The following is a 7209-nucleotide window of genomic DNA, read 5'->3' as shown; positions in this document are numbered from 1 at the left end:
GGCGGGGGGGAAGAAAGCACACAAAATGTGGGAAGCCTGTCCAGGGTTTGTGAGACTCATTCATAGGGTTCACACTACCTGCAGATGGCCATGTCTTGCCTTACTTTCTGCTCCTCTGAGGCTAATATTAGCTGTCTTCTGGCTTCTAGCTCCTTCTCCCTTCAGTTTAATGCTTCCCTAAAAGATCAAGAGCATCAGGATGGAATAAAAAGTGTCAGAGTCTAATTTATCACTGTGTAAAGGAATTAATCCACCATGACTTCCCTGTGTGAATGTACCAAGTAAGTGACATGGTGTAAAGACACCACTGAAAACATACTTATGAAGTCATGCATTCCAAGGGTATCTACCCAAGAGGAATGAGACATATGGTTATGAAAAGCCCTGTACAAGGATGTTTATAGGACACAGTGGTTTCCAAACAAACTAGTCAAGCACTCGTTTGTTTGTCTTATAATGGAACTGAGTCTTTGCCATATTTTTATCAGATTTTTTTTCTTTCCCTTAAACTTTGGTTGTTCAGCTTTCCTATAAACATTGTATTCATAATAGCCATTAATTACTTCCAGCCCATTGATAGAATAACTGAAATTCTGTCTTTCATTGATAGAATAACAGATAAACAAATTGCATAGGATGGAGTAGTACTCAACAGTGAACAAGAAGAGGTCATGGATGTACATGACACCCAGAGGGGAATTTCAAACCCACCATCCTGAAATTAAGAAAAAAGGCACCAAAAGAGTACATATGGCATTATAGTATTATTCTATTTATATGAAGCTCGAGAAAAGGACACTAGAACGATAGAGTAGGAGAAAACAAATCTGTGGTTGCCCAGGGCTTGGACTTCAGGTAGGCAGATAGATTTTCATGGGGATTACATCAGTATAATGTTAAAAAACTTTTTTTCTTTGTCAAATGTCATTGGTCTCAACACTTAACACACATCTATTTTGTTGTAAGTTATTAGTTGCTAAAGTTGACAATTTAAAAAAATGTACCTTCTAAAATATTTACGCATTGACCTATACATTTTTTATTGTGAGCTCACATGGAGGCGGACACTGCTTTTGTACACATTGCTATCTAGAAATAAAACTGATGTACCTTGGAAATGCATTTAATTCAGTCTAAATAAGTTAGGTTTTGACACTCATCCTTAATGATGTAAAAAACACCTGCACAAGCTCCTTTTTAAGACACTGAAATGTACATCGTTCTTTGTTTCTCTCCAGACCTATCTCTGTCCTTATTTTTAACACAGAATTTTGTCCTGTTGAGAAATGCGTTTCATCTTCAAAATCTTATGCAGTTTGCCCATGGGGGCGGGGGGGGGAAGAAAGCACACAAAATGAGGATTACAGAAGGAAAAAACTCAAAATCCTACAAATAGCAAAAGAAAAAGGGGAGAATCAATATAGTGTACTTGGCAAATTAGATGCTCTGGAGGCTGGTGACACTTGTGTTCCCTTGGTGGAAATGTATCAAGCCACACACTTGCAATTTGTACTGCTTCTTCTGTGTGTATTTCAATAACAAAATTACATAAAAACAGCCTTTGACATGTTGTTCTTATATGCTCATATATGCATTTTCCATTAAAAAAAAAAGTTGCAAACCACGTTGACATCACAATAATCCTCAAGGACTAAAAAGAAATTTAGGGCTGTAAAGGAGAGCTGTGAGGGTTTGGGCTAGTTTTCTGGTTGTTTGGTTGCTTGGAACAGAGCGGAAGAGGAGAGAGGTCACCCACCATGAGGGCTCAGCTCCTGCAGCACAGTTAGATGGTGTTTTTTTTTAACACGCCATGTAACTCGTATGAGGCAAGAATTTTATGACCTCCGTTTTCTCATGGGGAAAATGAATTTTAAAGTGTTTCAGTAGGTACCCAAGATGACACAGATGTGACAAAGCACACTTCTACCTGGAAGGGGGGTCAGGTGGCAAGGCGGTGGGTGTGTTTTCCTGATCTTTTCTTGGCTTTGTCCCTGTTCCTGTGGGAGAGTTGGTGGCCTTCCTAGCTCTTTGTTAAGTACTGATGTTTAAAGATAACACTGTTACACTTGTGTTTTAAATACTTTCAAATGCAACTGACCACTGGCCTTTGAAGATCTAATCTTGCAAGTATTAAAAAAAAAAACAAATGTGAAAATGCTTCTCTTTACCAGTCAGAAAGCTAAATGGCTTCTTCTCTGTGAAATTTTGTTCCCTTTACCAGTTTAGCGCCTCTGCCGCATGGCTTTCCATATGGTTTTTAGCTTGAAGTTCTTCTGGTGGTTACTTTATCATACTCCTCTATGGTACAAAATAGTTATAAACGATTTCTACTTTTAGTTTCCATTTATTTAAAATTATTTCATTTTTAAACATTTAAAAAATATTATCAGGTTTTGTTTGTTTTCTTCATATGATTATAGATGTTAAAAACCCTTTCTGCCTAATTGGGTTATCAATACAGTTGTTAATGGTCTGGAATGCAGAGGGGATCCCGAGCCAGGAGCCAGAGTGAGGAGGTCCCATGGGAGGATGAGAGGCTTCCAGATGACACCTGTGCAAACCAGGAACTGTCACCTATGGCCGGAGTACAAAGTGACCCAGAAAGATAGGCACTGAGCTGTCACGAAATACGTTTTCCATTCAACTCGCACGGGAGTCACTGATTGCCTGCTTCTGTTCCAGTGAAATCGAACAATCCCAAACTCACCTCAGTTGCAACAGGATATGTGACACAATCTCAGAGCTGATTGTTTTTTAGGACATTTTCTGAAGTATTACCAGGACGCCTGATTGAGAATTGTGGAATAATTATGGCTTGGAGGAGAAGGACAACCTAAAGCAAGGTGCCAGTTAAGTGTCTTTACGTATCCGGCACTTGTGACATTCTTCAAATACTTTGAGCATCAGAGAAATGGGCACAAGTAGACAGTCTGGCTAGCAGACTCCTAGATGAAATAAACGGAGTCATCTCCTTAAAAACCACACCATGGTTTTTTTAATCACGAAGCACACAGGCACGACATCCTAGACATATTGGAGCTCTGCATCTCATTTTTGCACCTGCAAAGGCTCTCAACGTCTGTGAGAGGAACACATGTCTTTGCCAAGCAAAATGGAAACGGAGAGGAGTATCTTCATATATTCCGCATACCCTGATCTCACACGGCAGATAAGGATCAGGAGGGTTTTTGTTTGGTTGGTTTTTATGTTTATAAATCATGGCTTTCACCATCTGTAGTTAGTGAGGAAAGAGGACTCTGCCAAAAATCCAGAGACAAGTTGGGCGGCTGACATGGGAGCTGTCAGCTATCAGATCCAGCCTCCTGAGTGACCCTTTGTTCTGGCTCCAGAAACATAAAGGAGACTGGAAAATCAAGGGAAGTTTTGGATAATTAGTTCAGAAGGACTAAGACACACCAAGTCTTGCGCATATGGGACAGGCAAAAAACAGTGACAGCACCTAGGAATCCAAAGACAAGGTGTGGCAATAATATTTAAAAGAATTTCTGGGTACACCCGGGTGGCTCAGTCGGTGAAGCATCTGCCTTCGGCTCAGGTCATGATCTCGGGTCCTGGGATCAAGCCCCACCCACGTTGGGGTTCCCTCTCTTTCTGCTGCTCCCCCTGCTTGTGCTCTTTCTGTCTGTCTCAAATAAATTTTATAAATCTTAAAAAAAAAAAAAAAAAGGATTTCTGGGCAGAGTTTGTTTGTCCTGTGTCTTAAATTAAATTTGTAACACTGAAAAGTAAAAAACACTAAAAAGAATATGACAAGAATCTATATTCCCACCACCCAGACATAGCACTATTTAATCCATTTAAAGGATGAAATCTATTAAAATAGATGAAATCCAGTAAAATCTATTAAATCTTAAATTCTATTATATCTATTAAAAAGAATCCTTTTGTTGCTGCTGTTGTTGCTTTTTTACAAACACATGTGCATGCATCCTACTGGTAACTGATTGTTGCAAAATAGTTACACAATACTGCCTATCAGAGAGTTTGTAGATATATTGTTTCATTATGTATCCTTGGAAAAGATAATAATTTGCAAAGCTGTGCCAATTTCTGGAACAGGGCATGTGAAGTACACATTATATCTATATTGTTACATAGTTATTATTACTATATAGTACATTTTATTACACCAGCAACACAAATGTTGCAAACAAGAAATTACTTGCACCTACTGTGTAGACAATGTGAAACAATACTGATTTCATCTCTCAGTAGGAGACTTGTTTAGAACCCGTTTGAGCCAGCTGCTAATGGGGGGTCCTGCCCTGAGCTCAGTATGGGCGGATAGTACGGATCCTCTTTGTGCATGGGGACATTTGGATTAATCCACTTGTTGGTCTCAGGGTGCGTGGATGGCCATTCTATGACTTTGGTCACCCCGTCCAAGTAATTGAGGGAGGGGATAGCTTTTCTCCAGCCCCGCTGTGTGTAGAACTCTGGGGTTGCTACCTCTTGGCATTCGCCCCAAGTTATAGATCCTGGGTGTGTTTCTATAATTGCACAGCTGATGTGAAGTAATGTATACAGCTTACATACTGGTTCCTCTTTCTTTGTTACACAGTGAAAATATTCCTTTGCTGCAGTTTTATAACACATTCGAGGATCAGGTCCACTTGTGTTGTAATTTTCCAGAGAAATAGTTTGTGCTTTGCTCATTTTTCTAGATGAAATTCAAGGTCAATTTGCCAAGTTACAAAAGCAATATGATTTTTGGAAGGGGTTCCTTTTAAAACATGGATTCATATAGGGAGAAGTCATATCTTTAAGACACTCAATTTTCCCATTCAGGAAAAGGTTTGTATTGTTCTTTCTGCAAAACTTAAAAACAAAAACAAAAACAAAACCCTTTGTGGAATTATTGGTGTTTGTTTCTTGGTTTGTTTAATATAGATTTTATCACTCCTATGTATTTTATGTTTCCTGCCATAGTTATCTGGAGCTATTTTTCATTCTATTGTCTATGTTTTATTTGGTTATGTAAAAGATGTTAATTTTGGCCTTAATACCCTTACTCTCTAATGACTGAGCTCCTGTGTCTTGTTTTGTGCCTTTCAGGGGACATGTGTAGAATCCAGCTGTAAGCAGGCATTTGTTTCCACATATAGTGTCTGCTTGTCTGTGTGTGTGTGTGTGTGTCTATCTGCGTAATGCCTTGGCTACTACACCAAGGGATTAATACAGCATTTTTATTTCACTAAGAGCATTTAAAAATATGGATGGATAAGATATTTTCAAGATGTCTTTAGACTGTCTATGGAAGTGATCACCTTCTGTTTTAATATTCTTTTATACAAATAGATTTTTCAAGATGGAATGACCCTTGTATTTATCTGGGGTCTCAGAATGGCAATATTGGGGGGCACCTGGGTGGCTCATCCAGTTAAGCATCTGCCTCTGGCTCAGGTCATGATCCCTGGGTCTTGGATGGAGCCCCACATCTGCTTCCTTCTCAGTGGAGAGTGCTTCTCCCTCTCCCTCTGCCTGCCACTCCCTCTGCTTATGCTCTCTCTCTCTCTCTCTGCCAAATAAATAAATAAAATCTTTAAAAAAAAGAATTGCAATATTGGAATAGAGATATTGGCAGCAAAGAGTGCCCTTCTCCTCACCCCCGAGAACAAAAGTGAGGGACTTTTATAGACAAAAAGGAATGCCTGTGTATGCAGTCTCATAAAGCATTTTGATGGCTTTTGGTGGCAGAACACGCATCTTGGCTGAACCTGACTGCTTACTCAAGTTTTCACTAAGCCGAGTGTCCTAGTGGAGTAGGTTGCAGGGGTGTGGGCTGAATCCTGGGAGGATTTGTGGTTTGACTCAGTTCTCAAGTTCATAGTTTTGCCAGTGGGGACGTGCAGAATGTCCACCTCCTGAATGGCCTCCTGGGGCCACCCCACCTTCCACGGAAGTGAACCAGGTCACCTGCTGGTCCCAGGAGAAGTTGGTTTATTACAAGTGAGTTGGACAGTTAAGTAGTCAGAGCCAGGGTTCCCAACAAGGAAACGTGGAGTCAGGGCAGCTAAGACCAAACAGCACTGACATCCTATTTTGCAGCTTAGACAGGACCACACTGACATTCTGCTTTGCCGCCTTTGCAGAAACGACTTCTGCAAAATGTCCTAAAATAAGACAATGAACCATAAAAGCTTTTGTCAATATCACGGGCAAGGGGCAGTTAAGACCCAAGCCCCCAGATGTCAGACCATCAGCACATGGACATGAACCTAGTAGGTAGACAGATCCCTGACCAAAGCGCTGATTGGCATGACTCAACACACCCTGATTGCTTAAGAAAGTTCTGCAAAAGAGCTCATAAAAAACCCCTAAACTTAGAAATTCCAGGGGCAACCCACTGGGGTCCCCCTCCTTCTCTGGAAACTTTGTGCTCTTGCTCAATAAACGTTGCTTTCTTGCCCACCACTCTCCATCTGGTCTACCTCTTCATTCGTAGAAGGGGCATGAGCAAGAACCGTGGGCACTAAGGGGACACAAATCCTATAACAGGTTGTCCCACGACAAGCCTTCTGACTAAGGCTGCCACCTCACTCGCTTGCAGCTGGATACAAAAAACAAAGGCTCATCTGGGTTTTGTGTCCTTGGCTCTTGCCAAATGAAACAAAGTTCCTTGAAAAGACAGATAGGTGTCTGAAATCACACAGTTGGGATACCTTCCGTTTAATTCTCAGAATGAAAAAAAAAAGGATTATAAGCCTCAATACATGTTGACGTGACTTTTTTTTTTACTAACAGTAAAATAAATAATAGCATAGGTCAGTTCATACTTGTTTATTGAGAGTAAAATAGTATAAATAATAGCACATGTCAGTTCACCCTTGTTTACAATTAAGCAATGATTTAAATGACGTGTTTTTGAAATGAAAATACATTTTGCCCCCAAAGACAAGGATTAATGTTTCTGACATTTAATTCATAGAAAAATAAAAATGTGAGCCCAATTCTTAGGCTCCTCAAAGTCCATGTGTTTTGAGGTCCAGTTGTGAGATCCAGTTTTAAATATATATAGCATAAATAAATATATAAATATATATAAAATGTATATAAATATATAAAATATATAAATGTACAAATAGTAGAATAAATGCATATAAAATAATACAATATATTGTATATTTTGTACATTCTCTATATGAAAATGTATTAATGTATATATAAAACATAAACATTAATTTCATA

This window comes from Zalophus californianus, chromosome X, assembly GCF_009762305.2.
Source record: "Zalophus californianus isolate mZalCal1 chromosome X, mZalCal1.pri.v2, whole genome shotgun sequence".
In the NCBI taxonomy this organism is placed as follows: domain Eukaryota; kingdom Metazoa; phylum Chordata; class Mammalia; order Carnivora; family Otariidae; genus Zalophus; species Zalophus californianus.
The sequence above is the reverse complement of the archived record's forward strand: the minus strand, read 5'-3'. Positions refer to the sequence as shown.